The 24,827-nt window shown below is 45.9% G+C and overlaps 1 long non-coding RNA gene across 1 annotated transcript; it reads right to left on the bottom strand.

Moving 5' to 3' along the window:
* Positions 1-2,595: 2,595 nt before the first annotated feature.
* On the bottom strand, positions 2,596-13,741 carry LOC129383256 (uncharacterized). The gene is made up of 3 exons (XR_008611133.1): positions 13,654-13,741; positions 5,743-5,804; positions 2,596-2,876 (listed from the first exon to the last, which is right to left on the bottom strand). It is a non-coding gene; the product is annotated as an uncharacterized lncRNA (long non-coding RNA).
* Between the last annotated feature and the right edge of the window lie 11,086 nt (positions 13,742-24,827).

Raw genomic sequence — 24,827 nt, 5'->3', positions numbered from 1 at the left:
GCACATTCTCTTTTGTTTTTCCGATGCTCGCGTCAACTAATAGATGGAATTAAGACTAGCCGTGACGCGTTTCCTGTTGCCAGTTTTCGCTGAGTGTCCCTTCTTGTTGAATTTCTTTCTCTATGCTGTGACAATGAACCAACCAGCCTGTCAGTCAGTCGTTGCAAACCTGTAAAGTCAACGTGACCGCACCCAGCCTTTTGTGATGTCGACATCGATAGTACGGCCCTATGAGCATGTTCCTTGTGGCCAGACCGCTTTCGATCTTTCTTCACACGAAAGCAAGCAGTTTAAAGTTTTAGTGTCAATGTAGCAGTAAACGTGTGCTGCCGAAAGCTCGCTTGGTCGCAGAAGCGTTGCATCACGCAATGATGGTGCAGATTTAACGCGTCGCTGGCGAAGGAAGGAAGATGACGAAAGTGAACCGCTTCGTAGCTTCTCCTGGTGCCCTGTCGGTGGTGACAGTGCCATTGTGACGAAATATGGTGCAACCACTTTATTTCGAAAAATGTCATTCGGTAGACACCAGAGCACAAGTTCTAACCCTGTATGTGCACCAGCGCATTGCACTTAATTCATTAGTTTCTTCGGCAGCTGTTGTTCACGGCGTAGCCACGGTTGTCTGCTCTGGCTGCTACGCACAGTTAAAGGCCAGCTGCAACGAAATGTTGGACAACGTAGAAAGTCTAATTTCAGATAGTGAAGATATGGGTGAGCTCTCGTGCAAAATCTGATGTTTGAAAAGTGCAAGCGTAACGAAAAGCGTTTGATACCGAAACTGAAAAAAAAAGCGCGGTCATTACTGCTCATCGGAAGTTATGAATGACCTTGAACTCGCGGCCACTCAGCGTGACCTCCGAGATAAGGCGACGCCAGCGGTTGCCCTTTGTCAATCTCGGAGGCAGTGTACTGGAACTTACGTCCATAGCGACTACCACTAGGCGCCCGCATTGCCTGCTTAGCTACTATGTAAAGTAGACCATAAAAAGAAAAGTACACCATTACCAGCCCTGCGGCTTTGCCAATGTTCCTCATTTTCGACTTAGGACTCATTGATACGAAATTTAGCAAAGCAAGATTGAGTTGCAGTTGTCCTTAAAAAGTTGAAAGCGCTTTAAACCAAAATTCGGCCGTAAAATAAATGTTAGTGCTGTAAAAATATCGGCAAGGCGAGTGACAAGACTACTTTCTCTCTTTTCCGCACCTAAGCTATTCACGAAGGTTAGCTTTTATCCGCTGCTTTCCCCTGCGAGGCAACTTCAACAATGCTCGCATAACATTTTCTACTTTTAATTTTATATACGATACATTCGGATACCTCATGCCACCCCTAGAAAACTGGTAAATCTGAAAGTGCCCTCGAATATTTAATATAGCAGCTTTTCTAGAGTAAATTTAGGTTTCGTGATGCATGACGCCAGAGCTGTGCGCATAGGAGAAGAACATCGCAACATTTGGGCTGTCGCTTCGGCTCGCTAGGTCGCCTGGTAGGCTGCTACATCAGTCGCACAACGAGGCTGAGCGGTGAAAACCTCACAGTGCTCTGCTCGCACGTGTCGATGTTCTCCCTGATTTGAAAAATATAACAGCGCAAACAAATGAAACCACAAAGGAACAAGGACGAGACACCAGCGCTGCGTCTGTATATCATCGTAGACGCAGCGCTTGTGCCTCGTCCTTGTTCCTTTGTGGTTGCATTCGTTTGCGCAGTTATAATTCTTCTAATCAAGTATACAACAACTCGCCCAGAAAGAAGCTTTAATGAAGTACCATATGCTTTGCGCCCTGTAAGTGGGCTTTACATGCACGTGTTGCGCCTAGGGAACGCTGGTCGCTCCTAGGAGAAGGAAAACAAACTGGTTTTCATCAAACCTTTTATAGTAAATTGGGCAGTATGCTCTGATGCTTCCCAGTATTTGTTTTCTATAGTTTGAGGTCTATAGGACCATCATTTAGACTAAACGTGAATAGTGACAAAGACCATGTCAGCGCTCCTTTAAAGTGCTGATTCTTTATGTTCAATATTTCTGCCAGTAGTTTGCCATTGGTCTATCAACTTCAATTTTTGCAGGACCATGTTATAATTTTCTACATTTCGCAAACGCTCTTGTGAGTTGTGCTTTCAGTTCTGCACTTCCAGCCACATAGTTTTCTTTTTAGTTTTATACAAAAGCTCCTTTTTCGTAATACCTCCCGCGACTCCCGCCCCTCCCCCCCCTCCCAGATAATCTAAAAATAAAAATTTTGCCGTGAGTTTCCGTACCTGCTTCATTTGTGGTAGAGACGTGGACATAATTTATTGATTCTTGCAATAAGCCGTTCGAGGAGCTTGCTCCAAACATAATTGTTAATGGACCAGAAGCTTGATGGAGGCGAGTTGGTTTAACATACTGGAAAAAAAGAAATGAGCGCTACAAAGAGGTCGTGAAGACACGGTTGTGTTTTTATTTTTCTATCTATATAAATCCTGTTTCTTCAGATAAACATTTACGTGGAAGTTGGCGCCCGTCCGTCGTACATGTTCTCTTAGTACGCGTCTTTGTAGCGCTCATTTCTTTTCTTCAAGTTTGTTAATGAACGCTTGATACATTGTTACAGGTGAATTTTGTCCTAGTTTTATTTTCATCCAACATTTAGTATGATGTTCCGGCCGACACAATGGCAAGTCTACAATTACCTCTTTCCAAGACAGCTAATTTTACAAGACACTATAGAGTCGAATCCCTGTCCATCACATCCACTTGTGTGCAGGCCGTAGCAATCATGGGCGCTACGGTTGAGGAAGAACCGCTGGGAGTTCTGGCCCACTGGACAGCCTCCCTCAGGCGGTACGCAGGTGTATCCATCAGACGGCTCAACAGCCGCTATCATAAATGCTGCAACTGAAAAGTCCGGTAAATAACAACACGAAACGCAATGACGGGGTGGTAACGGGGTCTCTCTTGCTAAAAAGTTTCCATAACAACTTTCTAACAATTTTCTATCGCAACTTTTGTAATTCATCTATAGGATGGAGCAACACAGGCACCGGCATCATTTCAAACTTCTCAGAAAGCATGGCTAGGCGCCGAATTTCTCATTTGTACATTGATATCTGTTTAGATTTCTTCAAGCACTGCTAGTACACTTCTATCGAGGTACTTATCGGCATTTATTCTAAGAAAATTCAAACTGATGGGAGACTAGTCATGAAAAGGGGGATTTATAATGTTCCTTGCTTTCACGAATGTGAACACACACTGCTACAAACATACACACCGTGTATGTTTTATTTACTTATAAAGAACCGTACAGCTTGTGCGTCGTGCTTTGATCAATAGGGGCATCGCTGTAAAACAAAGTGAACAATAGCAACAATCGGAAGTATACTAAATAAGAAAATGAGTAACAAAGTACCTTCTTAACATAATAAAGCGAATAACCTATGAGCACACGTTGTAACATGGACATGCACTACAGTATAAGAATTCTATGATAAAAAGCTGCGCAAAAGAGGGAAAAGAAACACAGGTAAGAATATAGCTAGTAAAGCACGCACTTGGCTTATTGGGTGAACAGCTCGCATTGGTGATCGCGTATTTTGTGGCATCTCGTTTGAAAACTAATCTCTCTATTGAGAACATTCCAGTGAGATACGATATTAGGCAGAGCCGAATATTGCAAGTGAAGGACCGATTAATTAAATAATCAGTTATGTAATTTATTTACTTAGTTATTTATTGAACTGAATTTATTTCAAGGCGCATCTCCGTCCGAAAATGCCTTTGAAGCTAAGTTGATGATGAAATCAATATGACGTGCGAACGGGAGTATCAGCGGTCTGGCAGGTGTAGTCTGTACGTATGAACGTATTGTGAAGTATGAAATAATTATTTTAGATGTTCAAAATGAAACGTGGCATACATTTTCTGCCCTATAGACCTCTAATACACATTGCTTCTCAGGCGTCGGGCAGTTATCGGTCTCGATATCATTGCCTGCTTACTTTTTTAAGCTGCGAGAGTGAAATCCATACGGGGCCTTCCGAGAACAACATAGCTATATATGGGACTGCGAGAAGAAACACTCGTTGTACGGTCCGTAATTATTGCAAGTGACAGCCACTTTTGCTCTTGGTATACACTCAAATAGACAACTTATGACGCATGTTTTGTTGAATGTTTCCAAATAAAGCTTCTATTTCAAGTGGTGAGCATTATAAACAAAATAAATTGAATAATAAAAATAAAAACAAAGTCAGTCCTATAACTCATTTATCAAAGCGTGCATGTAGTCGGATAGTGTGCGCTGCGAACCATTAATTTCAGTTGCTGCGCGCATGGTTACACCTTCCTCCCGCAGTCCTACCATATGTGAGGACTTATATGTTTTTAAGCAACCTGATTTGATTTAATTCGAGCACAGAGTGGAAAAAAAAAAGCTGGCAAAACAACGTTCGTAGCTGAAGCTGTACATCAAGTAGGATTCTGAATGTGGTAATGGTGGTCATCGGGTTGAATCTTTCGAAAGCTTATTTTCTTTGTACAACCTTCGTGAACATTATGTATTTTCCACGCATATAGCCATAATACGGTTATTACTGGCATTATTCGATCGGCACTCCAAGATTACGCAAAAACCATCCAAGTTGGTTGCCAACACAAAGATTGTACAGCTTCAATGATACTGGTCTGTCGTCATTTTCTGCGGCTCTCGCGGGGTTGAAGCTAGCAGAGCGATGAATTCGGCTGGTTGGTGTACGTTCATTATTGTTGCGCTATGTAAAGCGCGCTCTAAAGGGGACAACGTGGATGCTGAATGGGAACGAAAACGCAGTACAAAGAAGATTGAGTCTTTGTTCCCATTCGGTGTCCATCTTGTCCTGTGTTAATCTGTGCTTTTACATAGCGCAGTAACAAAGAACAGTTAAACCTAACAGTTATGCCCCGGCATGAGAGTGAGACGCGTGGCTGTGCGTGAACTTCGTCCTAGACGTGTCTCGCTTTTTGATGATAATGACGATGATAATGAGGATGATAATGACGATGGTGATGACGATGGTCATGACGATGGTGATGACGACGATAGCCGCGGCATCGGACGTGCGGATGACGGCGTGCGCTGCATGTTCTCCCTATAAGCCCTTTCCTCACCCACACCCACGGAGCAAGAAACCTTTAGGAGTGGAAACTGCGCTCTTCGCAGCTACCAGGAAAGGTCACAAGCCCGCGGAGCAACTATCATGCTGGCGGCTCCTGGTTTTTCTGGTTCAATGCATAAAACGGCGGTTTCTTTAAAAAAGCAACTGGAAAGCCAATGCACTTCATCGGACACTTTGAAAATGAATATCTCGGAACTGCTGCTGTCCAGACAATTCTTTCCGAGTGGATACGCCGTGCGAACTCAGCGGATATAGTTCGCAGATTGAAATATGTGGCATAAAGTAATTAATTATAAAGTTAATCAATGTAATTACGTGAATTATTCAATTGAACATTTTTATTTCTCGTAGAAGTAACGGCCGCCTCATCGAGTAACCTAAATCATGGATTATAATTGTGCTATCTGCCGTAGGTAATGTTTAAAAAATTTCGCAGCCAAAAAGACACCGTGCATATCATATCATCCTGTTGATGCCGTCACTCGTGTTAGCCGCCGCACTAGAGACGCCGAACTTAACGTGCTGTTTCATGCTGCCAGTTTGTTTACAGTAAATAAAGTTTCGAGAATTGCATGAACTTCTTAAAAACTACCGTACAGTACCTGCAAGTAAGATTTCAAGTATGGTTGCTCCGGTCATGCTTGCCTGACGCTGTGGTGATACCCTGGAAATGCCGTCAGAGAAAATGAACGAAGAACGTGAGTGTAAGTGATGCTATATTTCTTGCCATAAATGTGTCACGCAAAAGGTGGCAGTTTTTACTTCATCTGAATGAACATATGCTTATAATAACGACACAACGCTTTAAAAAAACGGCTTTTAAGGATGTAACGTTCCGTGCGTTATGGGCGTGGGCGAAGCATTGACCAGGTCGGCATGGTGAAGGGCAAAAACTGCTTGCGTCCTTTATTGCGCTTGCCTATAAATACGCTCCAAGGGCAAAGAGGAAGAAATCAAGAGAAAGGGCACGGCTCGTGCCGAGTAGAAATAATGACGTTGGTTGCGCTGATAAGTGTACTATCAGATCACGATACCTCCCTCTCCTTTTGAAGGTACGCATATTAGAACAGCAGCTATGTAATGCATGTCCTCACAGTATCAAAAAGTAAAGAGTTCAAGACAACTGTTGCCAATTCGAGTCGTACTCCAGACGTTGAGGTGGTCTGAACTGGCGGCGAGATATTCCCAATGAAGTAAGGGGGGCTGTCGCCATTACAGGCGGTGCGTTAATCTGGTCGGGCAGGTCGGGAGTGGCGTGTGTCCTTTGCTGGCGTTCGTCAGTATCGTGGTCATCTTCCAGTGCGTCCTAGATGAAAGAATCACCTGTGGGGAGTAGATGTTGCCTGTTACGACGGAGTGCTTTGTTGTCCCCTCTCAACATTTCGTACGATCTTGGATACGCCTGCTTAACCACTTTCGCTTTCCATGACCAAAATATTTCCTTCAGCCTAACAGTCTGTCTCTTTTCCAGTGGTGGTAAAACCCGTCTTGAATATTCCTTTTGGACATGTTTCCACACTTGCATTCTCTGCTGGTTGCTGGAATCAGGAAGGGTCGATCTTAATCGCCTTCCTTGGAGTAGTTCTCCGGGTGATCGTCCATCTTCTAAGGGTGTTGACCTGTAGCTAAATAGCCCCAGCCAGAAATCTTCTGTTGCTTCTTTCGTTTTCTTCAAAATTCTTTTAGCTACCTGCACGCGTTTCTCTGCAAGTGACCCCGGGAACTCCGGGCTTGAGGTGACATGTCTGAAGTCATACTTTCTTGCAAACCAGCAGAAGTCTAGGCTTCTGAACTGAGGTCCGTTGTCCTTACACACCTCTAAAATTTCAATGTCATTGCCGTCACCGTCATTCTGGAACTCATCTACGCGCGCCACTCTCTTCTGCAGCAAACACCAAAGTGATTCCTTGCGTTACAGATTCTGCAAGTTTTGCCATAAGCTGGGCAGTCGCGTGGTCTGTCTTTTCTGCCACAACGTGAGCATTTGAACGTTTTTGGATTCTTGGTTGAGATCCGAGCGACATTGACTGGATCTACTTGGTTTGCTTTATCCGCCCATGCTTCGCATCGCAAAGCAGCTGCCTCTGATGCCTTGCATATTTTTTTGGCTTTGGCCAGCATGAGCCCGTTGTCTTGCAGGAGTTTGGCCCGGAGGCTGTAATTGCTAATGCCGATCACAATTTCCTCGCGAATCGTGGAGTCTGTTAGCTCTCCGAAATTGCACCATCGGACTTGCATCCTCACGTCTTGGGCAAACTGTTCAAAACTCTCCCACGCTGTCTGCATCCACTTCCGGAACAGATACGGCTCGTAAACTTCGTTTATTTGAACAGCCCAGTATGCGTCAAACTTGATAATGACGGTCTCGTAGTCTTCTTTGCTTTCACCTTCGCTGAAGGAGAAGTTGTTGAAAACTTCTAGTGCGTCCTCCCCTGCTAAGCTCAGTAGTACTGCTCTCTTCACTGCCTTGCTCAGGGGTTTGTCATGCCGCTTTGTTACCGTGAAGTAGAGCTCTAACATCTGCTTCAATTGTTGCCGATTCTTGCCCATATTATCTGTCATGAGTTTTGGTCCCGGTGGCTTCAACACATCATGTCTGTTTCTGGGTGCACCTGAGGTCCTGCTCCCGCTGAAAAGTGCTGCACTGGGCGGCCACTCTTGAGACCATGCAACGTTCCGTGCGTTATGGGCGTGTGCGAAGCACTGACCAGGCCGACATGGCGAAGGGCGAAAAACTGCTTGCGTCCTTTATTGCGCTTGCTTATAAAGACACGCCAAGAGCAAAGAGGAAAAATCAAGAGAAAAGGCACGGCTCGTGCCGAGTAAAAATAATGACGTGGGTTGCGCTGGTAAGCGTAATATCATATCACGATGCAATGGAGATTTCTGCTAAGCGCTTTATCAGTGGCTCCGACTCCCTTTGCTAGTAGCGTATGGTCTTTTGTATATATGCAATGGGCCGCAGTAAATGGAAGTTCTCGCTGGACAGTGCTGTTCGCCTTTCTGTGCGTGTACTTTCATGTTGATCTGTGTCTCAATCAAATATAGACATGCACAGCCGATAGGCAGCACACATGCCTGACGACAACAAAGGGACAGGTCTAGCGGATTCGATCGCGCTGCAGTGACGGCAGCGACGCATAATTTCGGATAATTCCATATGCATTGAAAAGCACAAGGAATGTAAACGAGGCCCCGAAATGAAGCCGCGTTATCTTCTTGGAATGGCACTGAGGTGACGGGTTTACGTTCGCGCAATCGTGAAGAAGAAAAAAAGAACCTGTCATCCCGGAGGCGCTTAAGTTTCTTGCAGTGGCACTGCGCGGCATCTCCAGTGGACTTCCTCCTATTCTTTTAATTTTTCCCTCCCCTTTTTCCTTTCCCCAGTGTAGGGTAGCCAAGCGGGCTCAGTCCTGGTTAACCTCCCTCCCTTTCATTTATCATTTGCTCTCTCTCTCTCGCAGTGCTTGCGCAGGATACTCGGCGCGAATTTTAAGGCGACCGGATTACGGAATACTGTCCTCCATAATTTACGCTATTCGGCGCAACTGTTGATGGCGACCCCGCTAAGATCACAAGTACGGACAATCGCGCACAGGAAACAACTCCCGTGGAATGAGCATATGAGCTCGCCAAACGACAACACAGGACCTTCCGTACGGGTTCAATTTTGTGTACGTGCTAAATATGGTAAATGGTCACCATGTTCTGCGCCATCGTAACTAGTTCTTCTAAAAACGTAACGGATTATATGTAAGAATTAAGAGAGAAATCACCTAAGAATAAACAAGGAAGGAAGAAGTTCTTATAGGAAGATGAAGACGATGTGTACAGCTGTGGTATAACAAGGGATGACTATGGAACCGAGAAAAATTATCTTCATCGAAATACTGTTGAAGGTTTGACTCCCGGCTAACTTTCGATGCATATCTCAAGCATCGTTAATGCATCCTACAGGAAGTTAGGCCTCATATGAAGGATGACTAAAATGTCTACGAATGTGAACTGCGTTATTTTCCTGTATTCTTCTTTTGTCCACTCGAAGTTAGACCTTAGTTCTGTCGTATGGAACTGCATTAATTTCACCAATGTTGCAAAAATTGAATGTCTTCAGCGACGTTTCATTCGTATCCTGCACGATTGATTTCTCGGACGCCGTGTATTTTAGACCTGTGAGTGTGTACTGCGCATGGTCAATATTATACCCCTGTAAATAAGGAGGAAATACCGTGATTACTTACTTTTGTATAAACTGATTCACAAGCTCTTCTCCTGTCCGCGGCTACTGTCAGCTGTAACGTTCTACGTGCCTCGCCCTAATTTGCGTAATCCTAGCATTTTCTACGTGAATTGCTCTTGCGCTTCTAACGCTATAACACGTCTTGTAACACAACAAAATAACTTGCGTGATGATCTTGATATATTCAGTTCCACTACTTGCTCATCGCCTGACTTCTGTCTCAGAATAATTCAATTTTTTGTGGCACTTTGCACCACTGTTGTTTGATATATTCTGTTTTGTTTTTTGGTGTTATGTTCTTTATGTGCCACAAGTGCACCAATATTAAGGCGTTAAGCTGTTCTTGGGCACCTTAAGAAAGAAAGAAAGAAAGAAATAAAGAAAGAAAGAAAGAAAGAACAAAGGTGCGTAATCTTCAAATGGTTGAGTTATTTCCTATAGCGATAGCTGTGTGTTTAGGAGGCCACTCCTGCATTCTTCTTCCGTCATCGTAAGCCATTGTACTAATTTCCCGATAATGATGATGCTATAATTGTCCTGCCAAGATAAATTAATACAGCTTCAAATGATTTTGAAACTTCCTAAACTTCAAATATAATATGTTCAAACAAGCGGCACCACCAAAATAATAAAAAAAAGCTCCAAGTGATAACGGCAGCATTTCATCATGAGGCAGTGGTTGTGATGAGCTCTATGAGCAAAAATTAAAAATAAGGCAGCCGCTTACAGCAGTTCGGCACGGTAGGCGGGAATAAGTAAATGACAAACGAGAAAATAGCAAAAAGCAAGAGGCGTATACCCTAACCAAGATTTCACTCTCGTTAAAACTATTTCGTTCATTAGTCTAAGGGAAACTTCGAGAGTACGTACAGACGTTTTTATTAGAATATCTTCCGATAACGAAATAAAAATATTTGCTGTCACAAAGACCACGCCAATATGCACGCGAACTGTACATGGGGGTGCTGTATAAAGTTATGTTGTCGTGAACGAAGTCACCACCGTTGTAATTAAACAGTAGAGGCATTATTAAAAACGTAAGTTTTAAATAAAAATAATGGTATTGTGCACTTATCTGTGCATTGCCGTACCTGCACAAGCGTTACGCGACATTGAGAAATTAAAATCCTGGAAAGGAGCGAGAATTACACGGGAAGAGAGCTAATCGAAGTGTTTTGTATCGCCTCCTGTTGCAACGTATGCTAGAACTATGTACAGTGATTTCTTTCTTTAGTCGCGAAGAACAGGCCGCTGCGTGGCATGCTGGAGCAGAGTGATCGTTTTGCTCATACTGCGCATTCTTTGTTGGTTTTCATGTTTTTTTGTTCCTAGGAACGTGACCTTCCCTGTCGCAATGTGCAGGTGTAGGTAGCTGTTTAAAATTCACGGCTGCTTACTCAGACAACACGATGTTTGCGCAAGTTCGAGCCTGCGTCTCGCCATCGTTCGTTTTATCGCGCAGCATCTTTCCTTCGGTATTCTGCGCTCACCGCTGGGTCTGTATTTTGCAGCTTCAGCAGCAGTGAACAATTTCAAGCTCTCTGGCTCAATATTGCGTTCGCCATTGCCTGCGTTAATTCGAATTCTACTTAAAATCAAAACTTTATTGAAATATAGATTGCTATGAGGAGTAATACATATAAGAATTTACTTTATCGCAGCCAATCAACGTAACAATGATTTTAGGTGTCGCGGTTTTTTTTCTCTTGTTTCTCGTTCTTGATGAGTGACCACTGTGGAAATAAGCCACAGTGGTCATTTGCCAAAGATCTATATCATAATATTGTAAATGTGCTGTTACTTGATTTTATATGAATGCTGCTTATTGCGCTCATTTCTACAATTTAACTAATACAAACGGCTGTCGAAAGTGCAACTGTATTAGCGGTATTGGCAGCGAACAGCCGAGCCGGATTCGTTTTCCAAAATTTAGCCACAGCGGTAGCCGTTCCGGTAAATCGACATAACGACATAACGTGTTTCTGCGTCAGAACGAGCTGTTATCCAACAGGAAGTCAAAAAGATGCTTGCAAAGGACATTATCGAGCCTTCCTGTAGTCCCTGGGCTTCTCCCGTCGTACTTGTCAAAAAGAAGGATGGAACGTGGCGTTTTTGTGTAGATTATCGCCACCTGAACAAAATCACAAAAAAGGACGTGTACCCTTTGCCACGTATTGATGACGCTCTAGACTGCCTGTACGGTGCCACTTATTTTTCTTCTATCGACTTACGGTCCGGATACTGGCAGATATCCGTCGACGACATGGACAGAGAGAAGACTGCATTTGTTACCCCTGACGGCCTTTATCAGTTCAAGGTGATGCCTTTCGGTTTCTGTAACGCGCCCGCCACCTTCGAACGAATGATGGACTCTTTGCTTCAGGGGTTCAAGTGGTCCACCTGTTTGTGCTATCTGGACGACGTCATCATTGGCTCGTAATTCCATCACACCTGCGTTCGACTGTCCTCCAACAACTTCACGACGCTCCCGTGGCTGGACACTTGGGCGTCTCGCGCACATACGACCGTGTACGCCGTCGATTCTTTTGGCAGGTTCTCGCCCGCTCCGTGCGGCGCTACGTTGCCGCTTGTGAGCCCTGTCAGCGCCGGAAGAAGCCCTCCACACCTCCAGCTGGATGTCTTCAGCCGATCGACATCCTACCGGAACCATTTTTCCGTGTTGGTCTAGACTTTCTTGGACCGTTTCCTCTCTCGGGCTCCGGAAATAAATGGGTCGCCGTCGCTACTGATTATGCTACGCGGTACGCAATCACCAGAGCCCTCCCGACAAGTTGTGCTACTGACGTTGCTGACTTTCTGCTCTATGACATCATTTTAGTGCACGGTGCCCCGCGCCAATTACTCACTGACCGTGGCCGCAGCTTTCTGTCGGCAGTCGTCGAGGACATCCTCCGCTCCTGCTCGACTAAGCACAAGTTCAGCACGTCCTACCACCCACAGACCAACGGCCTCACGGAGCGCCTCAACCGGACCATCACCGACATGCTATCCAAGTACGTCGCGACCAACCACCACGACTGGGATCTTCACTTACCATATGTGACGTTCGCGTATAATTCATCGCGTCACGACACCACCGGCTATTCACCATTCTATCTCCTATATGGCCGAGAACCCGCGTTGACCTTGGACACTTTGTTGCCCTCGGCCACACGTTCAACCACTGAATACGCCCGCGACGCGATCGCACACGCCGACCACGCGCGCCAGCTCGCCCGCACCCGTCTCGAGGCCTCGCAGGAGCATCAGAGATGCCTCTATGATTGCCACCATCACGACGTACAATTTACTCCGGGTTCTCTGGTGCTTCTCTGGTCCCCCATTCGACGTGTGGGCCTTTCCGAAAAGCTGCTGTCGCGCTACACTGGCCCATACCGTGTGGGGCGACAAGTGACCGATGTCACGTATGAAGTCATCCCCGCCAGCCTCTCAGCGTCATCGTCGGCTGCAAGTGACATCGTTCACGTGGCGAGACTAAAGCCATATCACACACCTTTCGCCGCGGATGTGTAGATTAAGCACCGGGACGGCGCTTCTACTGCCGGGGGTGATGCTACGGAACAGCCGCCACAGTGTGGCTGCACTGAGGAGAAGGAAGACGACGTGGCCACCGCTTGATATAGCGTCGCCATCATTGCCACCGTTTGTCTACGTGTAAATATATTGTAAATAGACTCGTACGTCAGCTACACGTAACAGTATAGTTACCTGAAGAGGCAGGCCCTTTCCTTTGTTGCTGACGTATCAATATGCTCTTTCCGAGTTCTGTGTGCAGCTGTGGAGGCATATTGCTTGTAGGTATGCGCCATCACGTATGTTCGTAACAACACTCAAAGCAGTAGAGGTGACAAGTCTGGAGGAGCTTGCCGCACATCTGCTTTCTTGCCGATCTGCTCGAATGACAGCTCAATACGCCATTACTTCTCGAAAATGTGCAGAAAAAGTTCACATCCGTATTTAAACATCGATTCCGTCATATTCCTGTCATCTCCATAAAGCTAACATGGGGACACTCACGTTACCTACCCCCCCCTGTAGAGGCAACAAATCGGATGTTCTTTTTCTCCACAAACTGATGCATGGAAAAAAAAATATACTGCTCGAACATGCTTCCCAATATGAGCTTTTAGATTTAGCAGAAAAGCGCGTCTTTCAACCTTCCGATTTTTGTAACCCTCTATCTAGAATGCAGGCGAAATATAACACCCATTAATAGTGCCTAGTTATCTTCGTAAGTAATCTTAATATTTACCTGAAAGGAGCTGTAGAGGAGCTCGAATAATTTGTCGTGTTCACGGCAAAGCAACCACGGTGAGAGAATGGAATTGTTGATTCCGTGATTGTGCAAACAGAAGTGAGGTGGTGGCTTGCGCGAAGCGGTTTATTAGAGCCACCTTGTCTACAAGGGTAAGGGTGACAAGGGAGGGTGTGAGAGCAAGAGCGCAACTATCGCTATGCTAGGGCGTGCTATGCAAACTTACTTGAACAAACAGTCTCATCTGTTGTGTGTTCCATCATTCTGTAACGCTGCGGGGGGGGGGGGGGGGGGGGCGTATTCTGTGAGAGTCCACCTGGTGGACTGCCCCTTACGGCCGCCGCTGATTGGCTGGGGCCGCTCCTATCCTCCTCTCTCGTACAGCTTCATCCAATCAGCAGCGGCCCAAAATGGACAGTTCACTAGGTGGACTCTTAAGGAACCCCCCCCCCCCCCCCCTCCCGTTCTGTTTCTCCACTTTTGCTTTGTATTGTCTTCGTGTAAACATTTATGCTCTGTTACAATCTGTATCGCGAAAATATTTTTTATGTGTGCGGGCGTGTTTACGTGTGTGTGCGCGTGCACTGTTTTTCTTGTGCATTGTTCTGCCGAGTGAGCTAGTGCAAGACCCTCAAAGTTGTTCCTGGGGGCGTTAATAAAGACATTTGATTGATTGATTGATTGATTGATTGATTGATTGATTGATTGATTGATTTGTACGCTTCGGTCGCTGGAATGGTCTTTCTATATGCAACAGTGACATTATGGGTCAAGCCCAGGAAAAAGTTTCTGTCGCGTGTATCATCACGGTTTTGCTAAAACCGTCACAGGGCTTTGTTCTATCACTGCTAGGTTATTGTCATTTCCTTCACTTTGCTGGCGACCTAATCACGCTGACCTTTCTTTCTTTTCAAACTTCTTCATGGTCCCAAACTCCTCAGTTTTATTGTGTTTCGTATTCTGCGCAGGATCCCCCCAGAACATAGGCGTTTCCATGTCTCTGCCAGTCATCAACACCGAACCGTGCACAGAATACAGACTTTATAATCGTTATTTTCAGGATTTATTTACTTGCATTTATCTTGTGTTTCTCATAATGCTGCCCGATTCTTGGCCTATTTCCAACAGTGAGCTTGTACCATTTTCGGAGCATTTCATGCTCATCATCATAATCGCCAGGAAGAAAGCGAGGTAGCATCCAGCAATGCCTCCATAAGTTCATATCATCAAAATTGTTTATTTCTGAATGAATTCCCCTAACACTTATCTAAAATCTGCCCGACACTTGGCCAGTTCCACTGAGTAGGTAAGTGCCAATGACTTTAAGGTCATCATCGTCGTCGTCGTCGTCGTCGTCATCATCATCATCATCATCATCATCATCATCATCATCATGTTGTTCTAGGTCAGTCGTCGTTGTCAACACGGTGACGTAATTAAAGAATGGTCCATGCCAACACTGGCAACGTTTACACTCTCATCACGGATGAAGAGAGTAACCACTCAGCATGGGTATGGCAGCGTCTTTAGTGTAGCAGTTAATATGGGTTTGTTCTTTTGTCGATCATTGTGCTTTCATGATACGCCGTTCCGAAGGGCATGCTTACATCGTCACCTCATTATGGCAACGAAATCAAGGTGTGAATTGAAGTTCATAAAGAAATGTCGCACATAAAAGACACCGCAGGGACCCAAACGCGCGCCAACTTCACAAAACTAACACGATGTGTATCGCTGGAATACATAATCGAGAAGATAGGCAGGAGCTGCATTAAGAAACGCACTAAAGGAAACCAGTAAATTCATTTAGATTGACACAGTATTCTTTCAAATGATTATTTCTGTAGATTTCGCGGTAATGTGTTGACTAAACCGGAAAAGAAAAGCAAGGTCAAACTTTTATTATGTTTTCTTTAATTTCGTCCCAAGTCCATCCACAGACCCAGTAGGCTAGTGTGACGTCACAGATTTCAACATATTTCTTATATTTCTTCCCTATTAGGGCCGCTGTGGCTCGTTCTCGAAGCTTGCAGTGTTTCTTAGTAGTAGTAAACAACTTTATAGGGGTCCTGAGGAGCTGTGCAGGGGGCCTGCTAGGTAGGTCCCTGCCCAGCCGTTGGCTAGTTCCATATCGTCCTTGGCTTTTTCAAGAATAAAATATAGTACACCTTTCCAGATGAGATATGAACCATGCCAGAGCAGACTCGAAATTCATTACGTCACGGCGAGCTATTGCGGAACCATCAAAGCGGTGTCGCCATCTGTCGTTCACAATCAGAGTGACTTCCTTGGCATTGAGGAAGGGTAACACAGTCGACTCCCGTTAATTCGACCTTGGCCAATTCGACTTTTCGCTTAATTGTAACTCACAGAAAAGTGCCAGCTAGAAACCATGCGTTGCTAAGGAAGGAAAACTCGTTTAGTTCGAAATCGAAAGCCTACCGCTTCGTTTAACCTGATCTCCACCGACCCGCACCAGTGTTACCTCGGGTGCCCCAGTGGTAGTGGTAATGTTGAAAACACACGAAATTTGGCAGATGTTACTGCTTCAAATAAGCGTGAAGCTGTTCTATGTAAATTGACTTTCTCTTTTAGTGGCCGACGCTCCTTCCACTCGCGAAGCGAGCAGTCGCCACTTGTTTTGCGTCGTGTCATGCTGAGTCATTGTTTACACCTGTCGAGGCGCTCTTGCGTCGGGCTGGCTGAGTCACGCTTCAGGAACAATAAACAAGAAGACATAGCGGACTACATCAAGCAGTAAAAAAAAAGAACAGAAAAAGCATTGAACTAGCTTATTTTGCTGCCACTTGCTAATTCATCCTTTCGGATAACGTGTCGCAATATGGTTGTCCCGCAAGGGTTGCATTAGTATGTATAGTCAACTACTAAGTAATACAGTTCAAATTGTTTTTCTCTTTAGTGTGCTTCCAAAACAGGCCTCCCTATTGTGAAATGTGCTACATTTCAAAAAGCAAGGCAGGCAGGGTGACACACGAAGTTAGTGCAAAACAAGGAACACAGGGCAAGGGAAGCACAAACTGCCAGATTAGTATTATTTTTCTAAAGAAAGAAGAATTTACACCCGTAACCCATATCACCAGCCGCGGTTTACATGCACATAAAAAGAGAAAAAAAGGAATGAAAGAGGATCAAGGATCATTATACTTGACTAAAAATCAAGGCATATGAAAATGGCACTTTCATTGGTTAACACTGCTGTTTATATCATGCTTATTCATCACGTATGAAACTGTTTAAACAATCTCATTTTCTGTTCAGTTTGTTCATGTTTCCATATTTTGTTTACCTGAGTTAATTCGTGTTTTAGTTCTTTTTATGTTTGTTGCCTTTATAATTTGTTTTTATGGTTGTATTTATTACTGTCGCTGCGTTAACTAAGTTTACATTTCCTTTCGTATATATGATGTACAGGAGGCCCCAACTCAGTCTCTGACTCCAGGACCTCCTCCTGTATATTACATGTTGTAATAACTTCGTATGTAGTAATAAAATTTTATTCTGATCATGGTTCTGGTTGTTGCTTGGAGAGTTCTTGAAAAATCGGCAGTAACTTCAGCGCCCCTCGCACCCGATTATTCCTTGAAAGCTAGTGATCTACCTGTTTAATCGTTGTTCATTTTCAATATGCCAATTAGGCGGTTTTAGAGAATTGTAGGAAACGCCAAAATGACGTGTTTCTTTTTTATCCAGAATCACATCGCGCGCTTAGAGCATATAGAGAAAGCCCGCGAAAAAAAAAAAAGCAATTTACCGCGTAACCTCGCACGCCTGCGTACGGCATAGCGGCGCCATCAAACAGTCTCAGTGGTAAAACAAGCTGCTTATCTCAAGCGTGCCGTTTAGGGCAGCGCATTTTCTTTATCTATACGCAATAATCGCTACGAACATTTTCGCGCGTGGATACGCCGCCGCTCTTACAAGCAACACATAAATAGCCTACTTTCCCACCAAGACGTACTGTTTAAACAGGTTGTCCCAGCTAACGTTAGTTAGTCAAGCTCTTAAATATAAAATGCAGAAGAGGACGCGATTAATGGTATGTTGTCAGCAGGGACGTATCGCATCAGGAGTATTTACTGTCATAATTGAGCTACCGATAAGTAGCTGAGATTAATTAAGACACTTTTTAATGACTGAAGTGAGGACCTCACCGCGAACTGCCTTTTCTACGTGAGGCGCGAAGCAAGTGCAGTGTGCAGTGGCATATGTATGTATATATATATATATATATATATATATATATAGGGTTTTCAAAGTTAGAGATTCCGGGCTTTAAAAGAAAATGCGAAGAGGAGTACACAGAAGCCATTTGTCTACCTAAATTATTCAGCCAGGCGGTCGCAAACTGTGAGGATCATTGTCGTCGTAATGTCGGTGCTTATTTAAATTCCATATTTCACTTTTATTTACTGCAGTTAGCATGTATGTTTATATGGCAAACTCAGTGGCGGTGGGATTTGGTGACTATTCCATTTTGTACAATTTTAGTAACGCGCCTGTGTCCTGAAATATGCGCGTCTGAAATTTCAGCCCAAGCCGTCTTATTACGCATGTGAGGCGCCTCCCTAATGCGACGCAGCTCTTGCGTATGGCGCTCCGTCTGACAAGGATGTGGGGTGATAGGCGACGGAGATTACTTTTCGTTCTCGCCCAGCTTTTCCGTTCTTGGCCAGCGAAGCTCAAGAGTGACTGTGCGGGCGACATGAGACGAGCCCTGCTTCTTTGAGCAATTGCTAGTAGAGTGGGTGACAAGACGCCGTGCTGCTTAAGACTTCTTATGCACTCAGGTGCAGCGATACTCCTCTGTTTATTTTAATAATGGAAGCTTTGTTTGCAGAATGATTGAAATTAATGCCATCTCACAACATACATCGACAGCGTCAGCTGCCATACAGCACATTAATAAACACTGAAGTTTTTAGGGTGCCTTGCACATGTGTAAAGTGAATTTACGACCCTGCATTGTCAGCGCTTAGGAAACGCGGGTTAATGGCCCATATTCTCTATGTCACCTTTTTAAATTTAGAACGCATCTACCAGTCCTCATGACGAAGCATGAAATTGTGTCAGCGTAGTCAAATTCCTATTTATTTAGCTACACACAGCTCCGATTCCGGCATTACTTCGGAACAAGTGGAAATAAAAGAACATCAACAAAAAAAAACAAGTTCAGTATATCCATGGCCTACATACAAACAAAGCATCCAAACATTTTAGAAATGTGCTTTAAATATAACATGGCTTACACAATATTAGTTTCGAGCGACATCAAATATTACTCAACTTAGAATTATGACAATCGTCAAGAAACCCACGGTATAAAAATGTTCGAAATGCTCGCCTTCCGCCGCAACACACCACATGGACCGCTCTCGCGTCGAGTCGACAACTCTGCGCTGCATTTCCGGGTCGATGTTTCTACAGGCGGTAACTATTCTCATCTTCATGTCGTTGACATCAGTGGACTCAACTGCGTAAACGCGATCTTTCACGTAGCCCCACAAAAAGACATCCAGTGGAGAGAGATCAGAGGATCTCGGCGGCCAAAACATCTCTCCTTCTCGTGCAATCCACTGCCGCGGAAAGTTACAGTTGAACCAGTTCTTTGCAGCGGAGGAAAAATGTGGTGGGGCCCTGTCATGCCGGAACCAAACTTGCCGCAGTTTGTTGAGAGGGAGACTCGAGGCAAATTTGCCGACGACACCAGCAAGAATTTTGAGCGCAAATTCTTTCCATCGAGATTCCCTTCCAAGAAGTGAGGGCCAATGCTTCTGTCTCCAAGTACGCCACACCATACATTTAGACCCCAGCGAATTTGGTGGTTGTGTTGCCGCAGCCAGAGTGGATTTCCTTGCGACCAGTAGTGAGCATTGTGAATGTTTACTCTGCCGTTCCTGCAAAATCCAGCCTCATCAGTCCAAATCACTCTTTGTACGAAATCCTTATCTTGGTCAACGTGTATTACGGCCCAATTACAAAAGCCTGCCCGTTTTTCAAAGTCTACTTCACTTAGGTCCTGATGAAGACTAACATGGTATGGATGAAATCCGTGCTTTTTTTTAGAACGTTGTGCACTGTTCCCACGCTTTTCCCGCATTGTTCAGAAATCTCTCTGATGCTTGCATTTGGCATTGCATGCACGCAGGCAAGAATGTCAATTTCAAAGTCCTCATCAATGATGCTCTTCTTGGACTGTCTTTTTTGGTGAATTGAGCCTGTTGTGCGGAAACGTTTGCAAATGCTAACAAACGTTGCTTTGGTTGGAACTCTCCGATCCAGATGTCTAGACGCGTACAGACTCATTGCTAATGAAGCATTGCCGTTCATCTCAGTCATTGATACCACTACATCAATTTTTTGTGCCGTAGAATAGTATCTCAACCCAGGCGAAGCAACCATTTTTCAACTCATAAGGTCCCAACGCAGGGCTTGCTTCTGCCAACAACCGAGCTTAGTAGAGGCAATCAGTGCCAAAGAAAAAAAGGCACATAATGGAAGCTCAGGGGTTCACTCGATGCGCTTGCAAGGCGATGCCTGAACTGTTCGGCACTTTCGCAAAACCACGAAGAATAAAAAATATTGTCAGGCATGCACCAATGAAGTGCACTACTCACTCCACTTCACCAGTCGTCCTATTTCACAGCAGTTTTTCATGCGCAGGCAATGCAGGGCCCTCAAATCGCACACTTCGGACAGTTACAGCGTCCCTGGAACACCAGTGGCAACTAAGGAGCTGCCCGGCAGCTGTCACCTTTGTTTCGTGCTTAGCGCTTGTATGACTTTGAGCCTCCGAAATGAAAAAAAAAAAAAACAAAGCCAGTTTCGTAATCTGGCATTTCATTGCTTCGGCAGTACGTGTACGGTGGCACCGCGCTTTGACCCGACTCTGCAAGTCATTGCTTCAAAAAAGAGCTCGGCCAGGCCGCCACGCAAAGTCATCCTTCAGTTTCGCTGGTCACGAACGAAAACGGTAGCCAAGAACGAAAAGTAATCACCATCGGCTGCCACCCCGCATCCTTGCAAGACCACAAGCTGCAGCTGCGTCACACTAGGGAGGGGACTCATAGCGGGTGCCACCGTCTCGCATGCGTCATTAGACGGCTTGAGCTGAAATTTCAGACGTGCCTATCTCGGGACAAAATCAGTCACCAATTGGCACCGCCTCCGAGTTGTCTATATAAACATAATGTTAACTGCAGTAAATAAAAAGTTAATTATCGAATTTAATTAAATACTGACAATACGACGACAATTATCCTCAGAGTTTGTGACCACCTGGCCGCATAACCTAGGTAGAAAAAATGGCTTCTGTGAACTCCCCTCCGCATAAAAAAAAAACACGAAAAATCTAACTTTGAACACGCTGTATAAATGTACAAGGTGTTTTCTGTTAGCTTCACCAAATTTTTTAAATTAGAAAAGTAGAAGTCCCAGTGATGTTATGTTTACCATTCGATTGTACAGATTGGCGGCCTCTAGATACAGAGCAACTGCCGCACTTACGTGCGTAATTAGCGAAGTTACTGTAATTAACTTTACAATTATCAAGAATAGGTGGCTACAGCAAATTACTACTTTGGTTCCCGTCCTCGACACTACCTATGCCAACGATTCAATTTTTAATAGTGGGCTTCATGTTGGAGCTACGCGAACAATTATTTCCTCTTGGCAGGCTCCTTGAAACTAAAACTGGCCGGAAAAAGAGCGTTTGTGTCATCGTTGTCGCCCCTCCCCCACCCCCCTTTCGTCACGTCTCCGAGTTCACCACCGGCCTGGCCCGGCGAGTAGCTTGCGTTATCTCCTTGCTGTCTGCGGCGTTGGCCTAGTGCTTCAATGCCGGCAGTCCACGAAATTTACCTCGTCATTCTACTGGGCGCCATGTGTCCAATTCCATCGACGAAATGCCGTTCAGGCCTTTCGCACAGCAACACAGCAACAAAGAACGTCAAGCGGAAAGCCAGAGAGGCTGAAATAATCTGATGGGTGGCGGCAATGGTAAAGAAACCTGCCATGAGTAACTACTCAAGAGGAAAAAACGAAATCAGGAAAGAAACAATTTATGATAACTCAAACGGAAGCTCATTACCTTTCGAGGCGAGATCGGGATAGATATAAGAAGGAAGAAGAAGCATGTGCTTGCTGTGGAAAGCTAGGGAAACGAAGGAGCATGTTTTATTAGAATGTGAAGACGTCTGCGCAGTGGCCGATTTAGGCACCACTGGCCTACTTGAAGCCCTTGGGTTCAGTGAGAGCAGTAGGAAAGTAAACATGTTCGCAATAGAGATTAGTAAGAGGCGATTGGAAGATTGGTACAAGTAGGGAAACGACAAACAATGAAGGCGTACAAAAACAAAAGTTCACAAAAGGGGTTCAGAAACTCTGGTTATGGGCATTAATCGTGGGTTTTTTCTCTTTCTTTCTTTCTTTAGCATAGATAGAATATTAGGCAATAAAATAAGAATTGCTTGGTGGCGCAACCCACCACTCCGTCCCAAAGGGGACACTCATAACATCCATTCATCTAGGTATGTTGGCGCCAAAAACGGAGACGTACAAAAGCAAAGTCCGCAATAGGAGATCAGAAAATTTGGTTGTGGGAGTTCATAGGGTTATTTTTATTTATTTTTATATTTTAACCTATGTTTGAGATAGGCAGTATAAAAGCAAGAGCTTGGTGGCGCAAACCACCACCCCGTTCCAAAGCGGACGCTCATAACTTCCATCCATCCATCCATCCATCCATCGCAGGTGAAGCTTTAGCCGGAGAATCGGGAAACGCTTTTGAGTCACATCTCGTCTCCTGCACTTGCGGGTCTACATGGTGTAGGAACATTGCGTTGCCCTTGCGGCTCCCGTTTTCAGGCGCCTGCAGTAGATGGCGCCAACATACCGCCGCAGGCTCGGGGACGCTTCTGAATGGCATCTCGTCTGCACTTATTGGTCTACACTGCGTAGGAACATTGCTTTACCCTTGCGGTTATCGTTTGCAGGGGCCTGCAGTGGATGGCGCCAACATACCACCGGAGGCTCGAGAAAGCTTCTGAATCATATCTGGTCATCTGCACTTGCAGGTCTACACGGCGTAGGAACATCGATAGGTGGCCTGTGTCGCCACCGCCCGATTCAAAGGGTTGAGCCTCATTCATCCATCCATCCATCCAGGCTCGGGAACGCTTCTGAATCGTATCTCGCCATCTGCACTGCGGGTCTACGGCGTATAAACATTGCGTTGGCATGGCGGCTCCCGTTTTCAGGCGCCTGCAGTAGATGGCGCCAACATACCGCTGGAGGCTCGGGAACGCTTCTGAATGGCAACTCGTCGTCTGTACTTGTCGGCCTACACGGCGTAAGAACATTGCGTTGCCCTTGCGGCTACTGTTTTCAGGCGCCTGCAGTAGATGGCGCCAACATACCGCTGGAGGCTCGGGAACGCTCCTGAATGGCATCTCGTCGTCAGTACTTGTCGGTCTACACGGCGTAAGAACATTGCGTTGCCCTTGCGGCTACCGTTTTCAGGTGCCTGCAGTAGATGGCGCCAACATACCGCTGGAGGCTCGGGAACGCTTCTGAATCATATTTCGTCACCTGCATTTGCGGGTCTACTCGGTGTATAAACATTGCGTTGGCATGGCGGCTCCCGTTTTCAGGCGCCTGCAGTTGATGGCGCCAAATACCGCTGGAGGCTCGGGAACGCTTCTGAATGGCATCTCGTCGTCTGTACTTGTCGGTCTACACGGCGTAAGAACATTGCGTTGCCCTTGCGGCTACCGTTTTCAGGCGCCTGCAGTAGATGGCGCCAACATACCGCTGGAGGCTCGGGAACACTTCTGAATCGTCTCTCGTCATCTGCACTTGCGGGTCTACTCGGCGTATAAACATTGCGTTGGCATGGCGGCTCCCGTTTTCAGGCGCCTGCAGTAGATGGCACCAACATACCACTGGAAGCTCGGGAACGCTTCTGAATGGCATCTCGTCGTCTGTACTTGTCGGTCTACACGGCGTAAGAACATTGCGTTGCCCTTGCGGCTACCGTTTTCAGGCGCCTGCAGTAGATGGCGCCAACATACCGCTGGAGGCTCGGGAACGCTTCTGAATGGCATCTCGTCGTCTGTACTTGTTGGTCTACACGGCGTAGGAACAATGCGTTGCCCTTGCGGCTACCGTTTTCAGGCGCCTGCAGTAGATGGCGCCAACATACCGCTGGAGGCTCGGGAACACTTCTGAATCGTCTCTCGTCATCTGCACTTGCGGGTCTACTCGGCGTATAAACATTGCGTTGGCATGGCGGCTCCCGTTTTCAGGCGCCTGCAGTAGATGGCACCAACATACCACTGGAAGCTCGGGAACGCTTCTGAATGGCATCTCGTCGTCTGTACTTGTCGGTCTACACGGCGTAAGAACATTGCGTTGCCCTTGCGGCCACCGTTTTCAGGCGCCTGCAGTAGATGGCGCCAACATACCGCTGGAGGCTCGGGAACGCTTCTGAATGGCATCTCGTCGTCTGTACTTGTCGGTCTACACGGCGTAAGAACATTGCGTTGCCCTTGCGGCTACCGCTTTCAGGCGCCTGCAGTAGATGGCGCCAACATACCGCTGGAGGCTCGGGAACACTTCTGAATCGTCTCTCGTCATCTGCACTTGCGGGTCTACTCGGCGTATAAACATTGCGTTGGCATGGCGGCTCGCGTTTTCAGGCGCCTGCAGTAGATGGCACCAACATACCACTGGAAGCTCGGGAACGCTTCTGAATGGCATCTCGTCGTCTGTACTTGTCGGTCTACACGGCGTAAGAACATTGCGTTGCCCTTGCGGCTCCCGTTTTCAGGCACCTGCAGTAGATGGCGCCAACATACCGCTGGAGGCTCGGGAACGCTTCTGAATGGCATCTCGTCGTCTGTACTTGTCGGTCTACACGGCGTAAGAACATTGCGTTGCCCTTGCGGCTCCCGTTTTCAGGCGCCTGCAGTAGATGGCGCCAACATACCGCTGGAGGCTCGGGAACGCTTCTGAATGGCATCTCGTCGTCTGTACTTGTCGGTCTACACGGCGTAGGAACATTGCGTTGCCCTTGCGGCTACCGTTTTCAGGCGCCTGCAGTAGATGGCGCCAATATACCGCTGGAGGCTCGGGAACACTTCTGAATCGTCTCT

Source organism: Dermacentor andersoni, chromosome 8, assembly GCF_023375885.2.
Source record: "Dermacentor andersoni chromosome 8, qqDerAnde1_hic_scaffold, whole genome shotgun sequence".
NCBI classification, from domain to species: Eukaryota; Metazoa; Arthropoda; class Arachnida; order Ixodida; family Ixodidae; genus Dermacentor; species Dermacentor andersoni.
The sequence above is the reverse complement of the archived record's forward strand: the minus strand, read 5'-3'. Positions and strand labels throughout refer to the sequence as shown.